Genomic DNA, 17,240 nt, shown 5'->3' with positions numbered 1-17,240 from the left:
GTCGACGTCGGGGACGTTCGACACTGAAATGAAAATAGTGTAGGTACATCTGTGGTAAAGTATATAATCAGATACCTGTTTATGCTCGGTCACGTCTTTAACAAAGTACGAAATATAAAAATAAAAAGAACCACATTATGTTTTATACTTATAGTAATACGCAAATATATTCTACTAAAAAACAAACATTTAATGTTGAAAAGTTTTCTAGTAGTGATAAAAACAAATTATAAGATTGTTTGATACTCTATAGAGTATTTGATTTGTCATTTGAATTATTTCATTTGTAACTTTGTTCAAACTTTCGTGATATTTTAAAAATGAAGTAGATTATCATCAGTAATAATCAGGAATAATGCATAGGTCACCCAAGTAAAGAAATTGTGGTTCGTGAATCGAGAAGAATAGAAGCAAGAGTTTGTTATTTGTATCATTAATGGGCGCGGCATGGCCAAGCGTGTTAAGGCGTGCGACTCGTAACCCCACTATTCGTTGGTAAAAGAGAAGCCCAAGAGTTGGCGGTGGGTGGTGATGACTAGCTGCCTTCCCTCTAGTCATACACTGCTAAATTAGGGCCGGCTAGCACAGATAACCCTCGAGTAGCTTTGTGCGAAATTTCAAAAAAACAAACAAACAATAATACTATATTTATTTTTGGCCGAAACGACTTTTTATTTTTGACCTAAATGTAGGTTATTTTATCCGATCGGAGTTTAATATTATACAACCAACAGTTGTATTTATGAAATTCGCAAAAATTTTAGACTAAATGTAGGTAAGAAAATTATATAGTTTCGTGCTCCTCTCTCCTGTTGAACAAACTCATGTTGATTGATTTCGAACAACTCGAACTGAAATTCATCTGTTATCGAACACAAATACGAATAATTTCGCGCAAAACTACTCGAGGGTTTTCTGTACTAGCCGGCCCTAATTTAGCAGTGTAAGACTAGAAAGAAGGCAGCTGGTCATCACCACCCACCGCCAACTCTTGAGCTACTCTTTTACCAACGAATAGTAGGATTGACTGTCACATAATAACGCCCTCACGTCTGGGAGGGCCAGCACGTTTGGCGCGACCGGGATGCGAACCCGCGCCTCTCAGATTACTTGTCGCACGCCTTAACACGCTTGGCCATGCGGGCCAACAAACAAACCTATCATTATTCCAAAATTTTACCAGAACTCCACTTTAATTCAGCACTGCATCCGCGAATATCAAAATTTGATTTAAGCGTCTTAAGCCCACAGACAAACCGTTGCTTTTTGGAAGGTATATGTATTTTGTAATTTATTTTTCTTTCTGACTATAAGATTTCTGAGAAGAATCACAGATATGGCGAAAACAAGGCTGCCGTTCTAAATATACGAGTGTGTGCTCAGAATTATTTTAAACCATAGATGAATGATTAATATTCTTTCGCCGTGCTTAGAAGTCTGCAGGCTTATAATCCTCAAAATCAAATATTCATATAAATTGTGTCTGTTTGAGCTTAATAACTCTATATTCTAGGTGACCAATAACGCACAACTGCCATCTGTAGATATTTTAAGAAACTACAGAATAACAACTATTTTTCTTAGATAAAACATTACAGCGAAATATCTGAAAATCGTTGAATTGTTTATTCGCTAAAAGAAAAAAATTAATACACATAGAGTACTTGAAAACACAAAACACGGGAATACATCAGGATGTATCCTGACTGAGTTTTATCTATCTCTTTCGTTTTTGTTTCTCTTTCGTAGTTGGTTTGATTGATACAAATTTCGTTTAATGTATGTAATACATTGTGTTTCCTTTCCACTATATTTTTAATATTAACCTACTCTTGTTTACTTTTTTTTTTACTTTGATGATACAAATGAAAAAAATAATTTCACTGACTGCTTAATACATCAGAAACCTTTAAACGTATTATGTATTACTTGTGTTGAACGAGATGCCTCGTCAGCACCTGAGATGTCAGTTGTTATGTGATTAACATATAACATATTCTCCTTTGCTTTAAACTATGAGTTTTTATAATTTCCATAACCCGAAAAGTATCTAAAGCTTAATAGCACGGGAATAATCAGTGTCGGTATACGGAAGTTCTTTCAACTGATTTCCTAATTTTGTAAAACCGAAATCAGTTTTCCAGAACTTAAAATTTATTATTTCTACATGCAATTTTTATTTTTCACGTTTCCTTTTGTTCTGCTGTTATTGTCTCCACTACTATACAAATATTTATGTCTTAAGATAAAGGTTGCCTTACAGCATGTTAACAAGTTTTGTGCGTGTCTGTATAGGTTGGTCAAATTCAAATATTTTGCATAAATCTCAAGTTTAAAATAATTTAATGAATTCTATATAATTTTTGAATTCACTCTTGTTCCCTTTGTTAGGTTAAGTGTGTAAGAAATTGTTAATGAAGACACCAACAGACTTCAACGAGAGAACTTCTGCATTTCGAAACTAAAAACATTACATCCTTATGAATTGAACCAATATTTTAATAACTCTACTTATTTCAATTTCAGTAATGATTATTGTATTGTTTATTTTTCTTTATAGATAATTTTTTCATAAAAGTAAAAAAAAAACTAGAGATAAAGGAAATAATAAATTAAAATAGGTTGATTTACCCAGAATATTGTAGTAATTTGGATAATACATTTTATACCAGTACTAGTGTACTTTAATTAATTTTTAAAAAGATTTATCAAAATAATCTTTCCAAAATAAGAACATTTGTGACTGTAATAAGTTTTTTATTTTGAACATGATAATGAAAAACACGTACTTCTAGATATCATAAAATATATCTTCAAAGGCAATGGTTCATGAATTTTAGAAAAACAGAAACCACGAATCAAACCTTCATATTTGATAATTAATTTTAGACATATAGTATTCAGTGACTTGCAGAATTCTAAAATTATTTAACAATCTGTGAAAAGTAATATATTTTCTTCTAAAAAAATTAAAGCCTACCCTCAGTTATAAATACAAAGTTCCAACTGGTCCACCACTATATAATGTAGAGTGATAGCCAGTGTATCTAAACCGCAATGTTGTTCTTACTTCCGCAATTACCTCCAAAGCTTAGAATATGTTTCATATCCTCATTATACCTGGGGAATTATAAAGTGTCGATCAATTAAACTATTTGTTTGTCGGTGGTAATGTTTAGCTGTCTTCCTTCTAGTCTTACACTTCTAAATTAGGAAAATCTAGCACAAATAACTCTTATGTAGCTGTGCGCGAAATTAAAAACAACAACAAAGAAACATTATCTGATATCTTTCCTTTGAAGAACAAAACGTTTAATTTAGAACTCTGGCTCGAAGGTTTATGGTAAAAAAATTGTTCTTTCATCAGGTGTGATAATTATATTGTTTTATTCTGTGGTTAACAAACATCTTGGAACTTGTTGAAATAAAACATTAAAATTTCCATATTCACATATAAAACACATTTAATTTAAATTGAACTATCACTGATGGGAATCAAATTAGATTATTGGAGTGAATAGCGAATACAAACACTACGTCACTGAAGTTCAATTCCAAATATGATTACTTTAATTTTTCCTACCACAGTATATAAATATTAATACCGAATACAACATGTCTGCTCTAAACAGAACATGTCTACAGGTTTTTCTCTTGCCAGTACTTGTGTTTCGATGGTTGTTTCTTCCCTTCAATGTAGTAATATCTTCCCAGTTCACTGAGATTGGGTACTTCGTAGTAACATGTACCTAACTGGTTTAAGGAAACAATTGAACCTTTCTGTACATGAAAGTCGCTGCCAAGATATGTACTCTACTATTGACTCTCCATAAAGAATATAGCCTAAGAAACTTAAGATTTCTTTCACACCTCGACAACTTGAAATGTTAAGAGTGTCAGTTTTACTTTACTGATAAGTGTCTGCGATACAACCCTATTGGAACATAAAAGATTGTACCAACGAGTCACATTGAATAATCTTCAATTAACAAATCTTTTTTTTTACCACAGGTTTGGTATTTGTCATTTCTCTTCTGGAAGCCACAGTACCATTGGAAACAGTAAAGATATCCGGAGACGTGACGATTGAAGCCATTCATATTAGCAAACGATCAACATGGGACTGACACGATATACATCCTTGGTGATTCAAACATGTTAAAAAAGATAGATAAGACAAAATAATATTAAGGCTTTTACCTAATAAGATTCTTTCGACATATAAAAGACTCCACGACGTACAATTTACTGTGAGTCTGTCAGCGCTGGTAACAAGCGATAGTAGGAAGCTAAAATTAAAATGTATGAAATACCAGGCTGTTTTCAAACACCAGCAGAATTTTTTTACTGTCTATCTTTCCAGGCGTGCTAGATCTACCTAACAACTAGTAAGTTTCTAAAATTCGAATACGATGATAAGATAATAGATATACGTTGCATAACATTAATTTCTCTAAAGAAGAAAATGTCTTATTCAAATTTTTTGTGAACTTAATACACTGACATAACAGGCAGGACACTTAATTTACAGTCTCTGTTACGAATTGGAGAGAAGAGATAGTTTAATCCAAACATTTTATTCCAATAGTTACAAAATACGATTAATTGTCCTTAACATTTAATACAATAATGTCAACATCAATAGTAACTTATCAATTAAAGTAGATAAGAGGAAATAATAATATATCAACCACAAAATAGCTGTGATATTCAGAGATGAAGACGGTTTGAACACTATAACTGAATTCCTGGCGCCGTATTAGATGAAAAGTCACATTAATGGTTGGTCCTCTTAAGGAGAGCGCCAAGTTTACCGACTTCCATTACTAAAATCCTGTATTCGATTCCCTGCAGTGTAGACAGCAAAGATCCCCTTATGGCTTTCCTCTTAAACAAGTAAACATTTTATTTTCTATGGAGATAAATATATATAGACATTATTAAACCCATCATCAGGTACAAGCCACTAATGCCACTATGAGGTTAATTGCATTGTTTGGAGCAAAGGCATCCCATTATTAATAATGTGTAAAATTATGTAATGTTTAGAATTTCGACAAATAAAGTAAAAATAAAAATCATTTAATAGTTTGGTTTGTTTTGAATTAAGATTTTCCTTTATTTGTTTGGATTTGGAATTTCACGCAAATTTACAGAGGACAATCTGTTCTAGCCGTCCATAATTTAGCAGTGTAAGACTGAAGGGAAGGCAACTAATCATCACCACCCACCGCCAATTCTTGGGATACTCTTTTACCAACGAATAATGGGAGTGACCGTCACATTATAACGCCCCCACGACTAAAAGGACGATCATTTCTGGAGCGACGGGGATTCGAACCCGCAACCCTCAGATTATGAGTCGAACGCCTTAACCCACCTGGCCATTCCAGGCCACAAGTGCAAAGCTGCACAGTAGGCAACCTGTTCTCTGCCTACCACGCGTATTCAAAAATGAATCTTAGCGGTGTGAATCCGCATACATACCTTTGTGTTACTGGGGGGGGCTCATTTAATAGATTTAACTAACTACAATGTAAGTTATGCAAATATAATTAAAGTTATAATGAACATTATCGTTTCTAAATTTGACATTTTTGTACAAACTTTTACTGAACTAGTATGAACTAGTTTACTAAGACCTCTTTTACACTGGTGTATGTATTTTGTTTCATGTCACTAACCAGAATTAATATTTTGTTAAACTCAAAACACTCAGGAAATTTAACTGAATAATTATTGGACTAGTACCTGTAGGTTTTTGTTGTACAAATAATGTTTTATTATTTAAAATCACGAAAATATGGCACTGATACTGACCATTAAGAAATGACGATTAAAATACATCACTATGTTTAACTTCAGTTAGTATTATGAATAATAAGAAAGATTTGCAACATTATTGTTTATGACATTAAGTAATCATTTCAAGCGAATATAAGATAGAGACTGTCGATATAAACCAGTTATACCAGTTTTCATACTTCTGAAATTCCTTCGTAAACTGTATGAATAAAAGGCATTTCAAATAACTGTACATATAATATACTCTCCCGCTCCAAGTAGCCTAGGCTTTCATTTTTAGAAACCCTCACTAATAAAGAATACAATTACCTACAATCTGTACAAATGAGTAACAGTAATGAATTTATTATATTTTAGATTAACAGTTAATAATTTAAACAACATGATTTGCAAAGACTACAGAAAAGTAAGTTAGTAGCTTTTGTTCTAAATGATTCTGAAATAACTAAATTAATATAGAAATATGTGTGAGTAAATAACATTTGAAAATATACATATATCGTTGTATCGAGCTTTAGTGCCTAAATCACTTAATTAAAATTAAATCTTAAATATTAACTAAATATTCCTCAAAATACATAACTCATATGTTAGATATAATAATTTATATAACACTATGTTCAACTACTTGTGTAAAGAATAGAAAAAATTCACTTAAATATTTTCAACCCACAGAATACTCGGATTATATTTTGTTTTCGATGATATCGTGAAACAAAAGTCGTTTTCTTTGAGATAATAATCACAAAAGAAATAAAAAAACAAGTTTAAACATCAGCAAGTTTATAATGAATGGTATCTTTTGATTTAGAGTTTATTAAATTCTGACAAACCAGGATTTTCTACAATTTTCTCGAAAAGACATGTTATAAATACAGTGAAATAAACACTTTTGAAACATTAGCTTTCAATACATTCATAGCAATGTTTGTATATGATATATAATGATAATACTTCTAGATAGTTAGTAAAGAGAAACAGTTGGCATCCAGAGAAAATTATTTTATTTTTCAATGTTTCATCTCAAGGTCTCATCAAATCGTAAACACCTTAGTAAACACAAGCCCTGATTAACCAAACTAATACATTTGTCAGTATACATTATTCTACTATGTTACCGAAGACATCATAGCATATGTCAATTATTCAATGAGCCACTAACATATAGCATTTTACTTTATCAATTTGTTTCAATAAGACAGCTAATGAATATTTCTGTGTTACTATACTTTGAGATGGGCGAAAAAAATTCTTATCAAAGCAACTACAGATGAAGAAACATTACGATATTTTATTATATAATGATTAAACATGAAGTGAAGGCTGTTTTGATGTAACATTTTTAAAAACATCTGCAAATTAATAAGTATTAATAAAGTCATTTCTAATGTTCAAAAGACCCATAAATAGTTCCCTCGCTGTTCCTGTCAAAATTTCTTGATATTATTGGTTGTGTGCGTTGTGTATCATAGAAAAATATTGTCACAAGTATCCCTATCAAACGAAACAAACAAACAAACAGTCTTATGGGAATAAAATTATAAATTATTTATCATTACCCGATCACGTAATATTGGTTCATTAATTGATATTACGTTTTTAATGTACATCAAACTATATCAATCTCATAACAAAAATGCTTATGTGGTGATAGCGCTAATCCCATAATTAGGTAAATGAAATTAATTTTGATAATTGCGTTGTTCACAAGAAAACACTGCCACTTATCTAATTTTTTAAGAACACCTTTATGCTCCCTTATGCTTGATCCGAAAAGACGAGTGTGTAATAATACATCGATTACGCATGATGCATTTCGCTTAATAGCGGAACCTATAAGACCAGATGGGTTTCAAATAATATAAATGATTTTCTTGCTGTTGAATGTCTCGGATTGCGACAGTTTTAAGTATCACAAAAACATATTTTTGCAAATACTTAATTTGCGTTGTAGACATTTGTCTACTTTTTTTTTTTTCAAGGAAACGAATCATAAAAAAAAACAAATGCTTATATTTAAAATCCAGTAAAATAGAACACTTCTCGTTTATTAACTAAAACATAATCATTCTGACTTGTGAAAGAAACAGTTGCTGTCACACAAAATGTCGCAAACCATCCCAATGAAGAAATAATACGATGGATAAATGAGGACCAGAGAAAGAAGGAAGCCGTCTGAAATAGAAAGCCATGAATTGTCAGTTAAAACTCAATAAGTTTACTTTATGAATTGTAAAAATATATCAACTTTACTTCTGATAAATTCAAATCTAGAAGATAACGTGGTTTTAAGATAATTACACTTTCACAAAGAGGATTGGTCTTTAAAAAACCTTGACAAAAAACAGTTCAATAAGTTATTTGCAGAAACATTTATTTAGTTTTGTTTTAGTAATAAAAAATTGATATAATGTTGTGTACTTACTGATGTAAAAATTATGATTCGAAAATTTCAGAAGTGAATTTCGATCCAAACACTTAAACAACAGCAGCCCGAACACAGATTAAAGCAAAAGAAAATAGAACAGAGCCCACAAATCAAGATTATGTGCATAAAGTTTCCTTCAAGAGATGTCGCTACCATAGTAAAAAGTAACAATGACTTTATTCGCAGCAAGAGAAGACTCGTTAATTAAAAATATAATATATTATAAGTTACTAAAGTTAAAAAACAAATTTAAAATACAATAAAATATAAAACAACATCTATAAAGAAAGATAAAAATTATTATGTTTAATCCAGAGGTATGTTCTTATTATAAGTAGACATTTTCTGTCCAGAATTTGGATTAGGTACATGTTTCTTATCCTTCTATTTTGGTGAGAAAAATAGAACTTATCAAATAGACCAATTTGGTGAGTAATCTGAAAGTGTTCGTATAATTATTTTCTTTGCGTTAAACTAAAGTGTTTTAAACACTTTTTAAAAACAATGTTTTTTTTTAACATTATTTTCACTATTTCCGTATCGCTGAGTATAATTACACTGATATATTTTATCTTTGTGTACAAAGGATAAGAATGGACTATGTTGTTATACGGCAGAGCTCAGACAAAAGTTTTATTATTCTGAACTCTCTATCTTACTACTTAACCATAAAGATTTTATACATTTAACACAATAAATATTATATTATTAATTTTTAATAACAACATAAGTTCAATCACTACTCTTTACAAAGATATTTTGTTCTGAATTAAGCCTACAGTCACCCGCCTGAGAGCATGAACAGCTCCAGCTACAGAACCAACTATAGATAGAAACGTATCGTCTTCTATAAACGTCCGTCCAGATGTCTGAAGGCCGTTATAGTAACGGCGAGCGAACGGGGAACAGCCCACCGCCGAATCCCGCGTCCTGTCGGGCGTATGGGAAATGTGGCGTTTGGGAGGTACTCTTCTGTCGACGATTTCCGGTGCAAGTCCAAAAAGACGATCAGGAAAAATTATTAAAAAACGGTTGCTTTTTATTTTTCAAAAGACACACGACCGAACCGGAAAAAACACACCAAAAACCAATTATCCAATGTTACAAATGTCAACGGTTCGGACACACAAAAACTAATTGTATGGCCAAGGACAGATGTGTTAGATGTGGCGGATCTCACGAGGTCGCTCAGTGTCCTAACGAGCGTAACCAAGTTAGATGCGCTAACTGTCAGGGCCCACACGCTGCCAGTTACAAAGGCTGCCCCAAATACGCAACAGATTCCTTTTCAAAACCACGAACAACAATAATCAAACCCACGGCTACCAAAACAACACCAAACAACCTTTACTACCAACTCCAACTGACTCCCAAACCAAACACTCTCAACCTCAACCAACACGTACCTACGCGGACGTAACACGCCCGAAAAAACACAAGCATTTAACCCCACAGATTTCACCACAAACTTGCTAGCAATGCTGATAGAATTGAGTGATCTCCCCTCATTCGAATCGAGGCACGAATCACTCAAGGCTGTTTGCAGTCTTGCAAGTTATTATTTTAACCTTCCTCACCTCAAACCCCACCATCTTTCACTCAAAATTCACGCAAGGAAAATAAAACAACACAATGATACAACACATTAAAATCTTACACATCAACTGCCAAGGAAATCTCAAAGACAAAAGGATAGAAATATACAACATAAACAAACATATAAACGCCAACATAATCATCGTTTCAGAAACACTTTGCACAGAAAAACCAAACACCACAATCCCCGGATTCATCTCACACAGCATACCTCACTCAGAAAACAACAGAAGTATAATAATTTAATTTAGTACAAAAATATCGCATCTAATCTCAATAGAAGATTCCTTCAAATCTGACATTAATGAGACCATTTTTTGTAATATCCACTTTAACAACCGGTTAACTATTCCGATTCTAGCCATATATTGCTCACCAACCAAAGACATCGACATTAACTTCCTTCAAAAATGTGTTAATCGTGAACCCAAACCAATTATTATTGGAGATTTTAATTCACCGCACACAGAATTAAGGGGTAACAGAGACACACGCAGAGGATCATACATAAAAAATTTTATCTCTAGCAATAAAATGCACTTAATTAATGACAATATACCTACACACTTCTCAGCCGCTAACGGCTCATACGATGTACTCGATTTCATCATTGCACCCAAGAACATGGTTAACAGAATGTCTAACTTTAAAGTGCATGATGAAATCACCAGTGACCCCTTCCCCATGTCATGTATGATTCATACGCGCCACCCTGCTGTGGCGTACGTGACTCCTTCCGCATACACCTACACTGAAATAGACTGGCTCACTTTTAATGCCTCTCTGGACTCATACCTACCCCATCCAATCGAACATGTAAATAACAAAGCAGAACTAGACAACTATGTTGATCAAATTACAGAAGCCATAAAGAAAGCCATAAAAAACACAATTCCTAAATCAAAAAGAAAACAATCACTTATTCAATGGACTCTAACACCAGAAATTCACGCACTAATAATCAAACGCAGACAATTAAGACGAACACACTACATCACACGCGATCCACACATTAAAACAGAAATCAATAGAACAAATACAAAAATTAAACAAGAAATTAAAAAAGTCAGAGAAAACAATTGGCATAATTTCTGCAAAAACTTAGAAAAACCAAGAACAATCCAAAAGAATTCTGGAAAAAATTCAAGAGTATTGCTTCAGACAAAAACACAAATCACATGCTACAACACATCACACACAACAATAAAATCGCAAGGACGGACGAAGAGAAAGCTGACTTATTAGCTGACTATTACAAATTTGCTTTTAGCGATTTAAACTCAGTAGATTTCGAAACACAACACCAATACCATGTCAACAACTACATAAACACAAACCAAGCTTCATTCTCACCAGGATTTCCCGGAGAGACACTAGAAGCATACTCAAATTCAATCAATAGAAAAATAACCATATCCGAACTAAAGATTAATATCAAAAACTTGAAGAACACTTCCCCCGGACATGACCAAATACCAAATATTATTCTCAAAAAAGTTCCACTCTCCTACTACAACACCTCACAAACATCATGAACATTTCACTAGCGACCGGGTATTACCCTGACACGTGGAAAAAAGCCATCATAACAACGATCCCCAAGAAACAAACTAACAGAACAAATCCAGATAATTTCCGCTCCATCAGTCTGTTAAGCTGTCTTGGCAAACTGATGGAGAATTATCTCCAATCGTCTCCTCCATTTTGCGAATCAAACAACATCCTTCCAGAATCTCAAAATGCCTCCAGAAAAAATAGACAAACAACAGTTCACCTAACACGACTCACCGAATCAATCTACAAAGCTTACAACAACAATCAAGTAACCATCGGGGTATTCCTAGATATCAAAAAAGCATTCGACAGCGTTTGGCACAACGCCATCAGATACAAACTAAATCACCTACAAATAAATCCTACGATAGTCAAATGGATTTCAAATTTTTAACCAATAGAACAGCACAAGTAAAAGTCAAAAAAACCATATCAAAATTATTTAATATAACGGCAGGAGTGCTCCGTTAGAGAAAGGATCAGTCCTCTCTCCACTTCTATACATAATTTTCGTCAGTGACATACCTTTTCCAAATCTAACATACACACACAATTCACAATACGCAGACGACATCGCAATCTGGAGCACCTCCAGAAACCCAGTAATGGCCATGTCTCGCGTACAAGAATCACTAAACAACGTCTCAACATGGAGCAACAAGTGGAGGGTCGTGTTAAATCCGACAAAAACACAAGCAATCACCTTCTATAGAAAACTAAAGAAGCAAAGAAAAAATCTAGAAAAAATAAAACTATCACTTGGAAACACAACCATTAACATGAGCAAAAACATCACATTCCTTGGCGTCACTTTCGACACAAAACTAACATGGAAAAAACACATAAACAATATACACTCATCAATCAGAAAAAGGATTTCATATCTAAAGACTATAACCGGTAAACAATCGAAATGCGCACCGAACACCATTATACAAATATACAAGGCTTACATCCGTCCACTAATAGAGTACGGATGTCAAGTAACATACAATATGTCAAACAACACACTCCAAAAAAATCCAAGTACAACAAAACAAAATATTAAAATCCGCATTCAGTTTACCATCTTTTACGCCAACAAATTATCTACACCAAATTAGTAATTTACCAACTATAAGAGATAGAATAACAGAACTTTCTCTCAAATATTATCTAAAAGCAGAAAATAGAAACAAACTAACGGCATCACTACACAAATTATCAAGTGCACCAACAAAATACATATCACCTTACAACATATTTCAAGAATCACAATCCACTCAACAAAGAATCTAAATAAATAAAATCTATGTTATTAACATGAATTCCTTTTTTTCAGGTACAGGGCACACGACAGGCAAAACTTTCAGCGCCTGTCGTGTGAAAGTGGGTTTTCTCGGGGCACTCCCGTTTCCCCCCACATCAAAATCTTCAGGCATTGGATTTCTAGATCCCAGCCTAGGCAACCTTTTTGCAAGACCCAGAATCGGGCCGTATGATTTGATCTGAATTTGAATGTATTACATTCACGTTCACATCTGCCCAACTTTTTTCTTTTCGGGACAGGTCCCGGCCTTTCATTCCACTGCTGCCTTTGCCTCCACCCAAAAGAACATTTAGTGAGACATTCTCCACCCAAAAAGTCAAGAATAATAACGATAATTAATTTATTAAAATAATAATAATAAAAAAAACACACTTAATCTTAATAACAATCCACGAAAGGGGACGAAGAGGAACTACAAAGTTCCTGAACACCCCAGTTGGAGAGAGAACTCTTCTGATTTCGCTCTCTAAAAAACTGAACCCCTGCCACGGTAGTTTAGTTTTAGTTTCTGAAGGCCTGGCATGGCCAAGCGCGTAAGGCGTGCGACTCGTAATCCGAGGGTCGCGGGTTCGCGCCCGCGTCGTGCTAAACATGCTCGCCCTCCCAGCCGTGGGGGTGTATAATGTGACGGTCAATCCCACTATTCGTTGGTAAAAGAGTAGCCCCAGAGTTGGCGGTGGGTGGTGATGACTAACTGCCTTCCCTCTAGTCTTACACTGCTAAATTAGGGACGGCTAGCAAGATAGCCCTCGAGTAGCTTTGTGTGAAATTCCAAAAAACAAACAAACAAACCATATGTCTGAAAAACAGTAAGAAAGTAAAGTTGAAATAAAAAAACTTTCTTTCATCACTTCGGTTAGATTTTTTAACACAGTCCCGGAGTTGTTACTTAGTTTCTAAATATAACTTCTGTTTCTTTTATATAAGGTTAGAAAACTGCACTCAATAGTTGTTTGCAGAGTTTGTTCCATGTCGCACATCAAAACATTTTATAATAAAAATAAAATTAATATTTTGTAAAGGGTAATCTTAGTTACGGTAGTTAAAAGTTACAGATACTACTTACCTTGTAAATAACATTAACAAACACTTTTTGGTAACATGAGCACATACAAACTATTGAAAAAGATAAAATTCTTTCACTTTCAGAGATTCTGTTGGTAACACACGAAGTTCAGCTACTTTATTTCTGTGCTGTTGTTGGTCATCAGCGTTCGCCTTGGCTGGAGTATCTTCCAATGATCTAGAGAGATTTTTCATTATTTTTTGTTGTTCGACTGTCCAGAGTTTTTGACGAAATTCTTGACGTTTTGCACATATATGTTAGTTCACTGGATACGGTTTCTTCCTGGATTAGAAATATGAATACAGTTGTTCTGTATGTTTCGAAACTGACAATACAATATAATAGAAAATAGAAGGGCCAACTTTTCTCATTTTTTTAACAAGGTGATTAAACCATCATTTCACAAGAGGCTATTTTTTAAAAAAAAATTACAATTCGTTAATATTAAACCTTGGCTGAGCCTCTTTAGATGAATATTTAATTCCACCAGTGTTTTTCTATATTACTATAAACACCTGTCGTCATAGCTTCGGTTCTCACATGCCAAACGTTCTTCGGAAATACGCAGTAACAGTATATTTTTTACAGAAGATTTTTAAATACTGAAGAAGGAAGAAGAAAATAGATACTATTAAAATAAACAAACATATCTGGAACACGTAGAGAAATGGTACTTATTAATAATCTCTAAAATTCTTACGCTTATTTTCAAATAGTATTGCTAAGAATAATGAAGCGTTTGAAAACGTGATGGAAATAAGCAAAGTTTGGGTTTAATGAAAAGTTACTTATCTTACAAACAACTGATGTTTATAAATCATCTAGATTTGTATTAATTATGTGATCAACATGAAACACGAGCACAAGTTGAAATGAGCATTTTAGAGCGTTAAGAGGATATATCTCCAGAGATTCAATATATTTGATTGCAAATGAATTATTTTCATAATTTGGTTTGAATTTAACATACGTCCACGCAAACCTTACTATTCAGAATTAAAAGATTCCCAGCTCGCTTAACGAAAACTGCCACTAGTAAATAAGTCTAACTTTTTCATATCAAATGAATAAGATTTACTTTGCAGTCTAAAGTTTTTTTTTAATAAACTATTTCATTCAGACTGCTCTCACCTGTTTTAATTCTTGTGGTAATTCTTTATAGATGAGTAACCCAATCAGTAGAATGCTACCAGTAAAACTTGCCGTTATCAGAAACAAAGCAGGAACACTTTCTATAATTTCATCTTTGTAAAAATATCTGAAAGAATGTTGAACGTTTACTTGTTAATAAAAAACAAAAACTGACGTAAGAATTAATTTAATACTACAGTGATGAGATTGAACAGCATCACTCCACTTAAAACGGACTTATTTATATGGTTAGAAATCAGATTTCAATAATACAGATAATCCAAGGTGTAGTTTTATTTTTAACTACAAACAATAAAAGAAAAACACAAAACTAATAAATAAAACTCATGTGTAAATTATAGCTTCAATTCCTGAGGTGATACAATATTTTTGTCTTACGAATACCTTGCTCCAGCCTGGTATCTAAAATGTCATTCACCTTGTTGAACCAACTAACATTTAATATTTCTAAATTTCATAAATTTTATTAATTGGGGTTTTCACATCGCGCAGTAAATTTTTTTCAGTGTCATATAAGTAAAAGTTACATTATTGCACGATTTTACAATCCTTATAATTTTCTTCCAAAATGTTCTAAATATTTGTGACTTATAGAGTGAACAAAATTACAGTTAAAATAAAAATAAGCAAGGATTTTGATGAAAAAGTACTAGAAAACTGAAACTAGTAGTCTGTGTTTTATATGTAGAAGTGTCACAAAGGTTTACAGAAATTTGTAATTACCAATCACAAGGTGGTTGGAAATTATTAGGGTTCACAAAGAATGTCACAATTCATAAAGATAAAAGTTACAGCTAACCCTGATGCAACTATCCGTGTCACGAAGCCTTTATTCTTTGGAAACAACTGTGAAAATATTTAATTTATTTTGTGGCGTGTCGTTTGATATAATGAAGTTAAATGTTATATAATGTGATAAGTTTTGAAACGTTTAGAAAAGTATTGTATGAACTATGTATTATCTGATTATTAATGGCAACGATATATACGAGATGTATTTGCATCAATAGATACATCCATTTTATTATAGATTTACAGGATTATTTAGAAGTGTATACAAACAGAAAGCAAAACCTCGTCTACACAATAGTGATAGTTCCAAGTAGACGAGCACACCGCACGACAAAATATGTTAGGAAAATGACCAATATCGCCACCCCGTTGTATATTCTAACATCAATTCTCATATCAAACTTGAAAATATGTTTCTTGCGAAATCAAGTTTCACCAGCGTAAAGGCAGAAAACAAGCACTGAAAGCAGTCAAACGTCAGTAAATTCCAATGTGAATCAACCAATATAAAGTTCATTCATGAGATGTATTCGTGACGTATTCACATAATAATAATTATTAGAAATCAAGTAGTTGTTTTTGTTGTTTTGTATTAAGCACTAATCTACACAATTGGCTATTTGTACTCAGCCAACAAAGGGTATCGAAACCTTTTTTCATCTTGAAAGTCCGCAGACATAGTGTTCTGCCAGTGAGAGGTAAACGTCAATTAAATTGACAACTAATATGTAGAAAAAGCAAGTTGGTAACTTCAAAATGTTTTTTTTTTAATCATGTTGCTTAGCAACAAAATTATAACTTAATATTGTTGTTAGTCTATGTACTTAAAGTAAGAAATAAAATGCATACATAAAAAAATTGAAAAAATAATTCCTGATTTATTAATTTATAAGATTACATTTACACTGTTATAAATTTTCACGGCATCCCCATCATGGCCTCCTTTCAACCCATTCGTGACGTGGCGTTACACATACAGAGTTTAGATTTCCAGCGGAATAATTACCGATACCCTTCTCATAATAATTTATACAAGTATGGTGAATTCAAGAATTAAAAAAAATCGAAGACTTAACTTATCGTGTATTACTATTGTAGGTTACCTGTGGACGTTAACATGGATATCTAAATGTGTATACTTACGTGTATGGTGCTTTATATTTATAAAAATAAAATAGTTAAATGATATTTTTTAAACAAATGGAATGTGAAATTATCTGTTTTTTAAATATTTCTAATTGAGATATTTTCGAAACATTGTGCTCACCTCGACAGCAGTGACCACGGGGTGGCCAAAACAACAGACAAGTCCCAAACTATCAATCACTCCATAAGTTGTTATGGTTGTTACGAGGCTGTGTTGTGTACTCCAGTACGTTAATGCTATCCCAAATCTAACAGACAAAATGATTTTTATTTGACTTGAATAAATACGCTAGTACGAGAACTACGAGAATTACCCACACATGACATTCTCTTTAACAAAAAGTATACATTATATGTAGAGCTGTCTTTAAGATCTAAAAAATGATTACCAT

Source organism: Tachypleus tridentatus, chromosome 7, assembly GCF_004210375.1.
Source record: "Tachypleus tridentatus isolate NWPU-2018 chromosome 7, ASM421037v1, whole genome shotgun sequence".
In the NCBI taxonomy this organism is placed as follows: domain Eukaryota; kingdom Metazoa; phylum Arthropoda; class Merostomata; order Xiphosura; family Limulidae; genus Tachypleus; species Tachypleus tridentatus.
Note: the sequence above shows the minus strand (reverse complement) of the source record.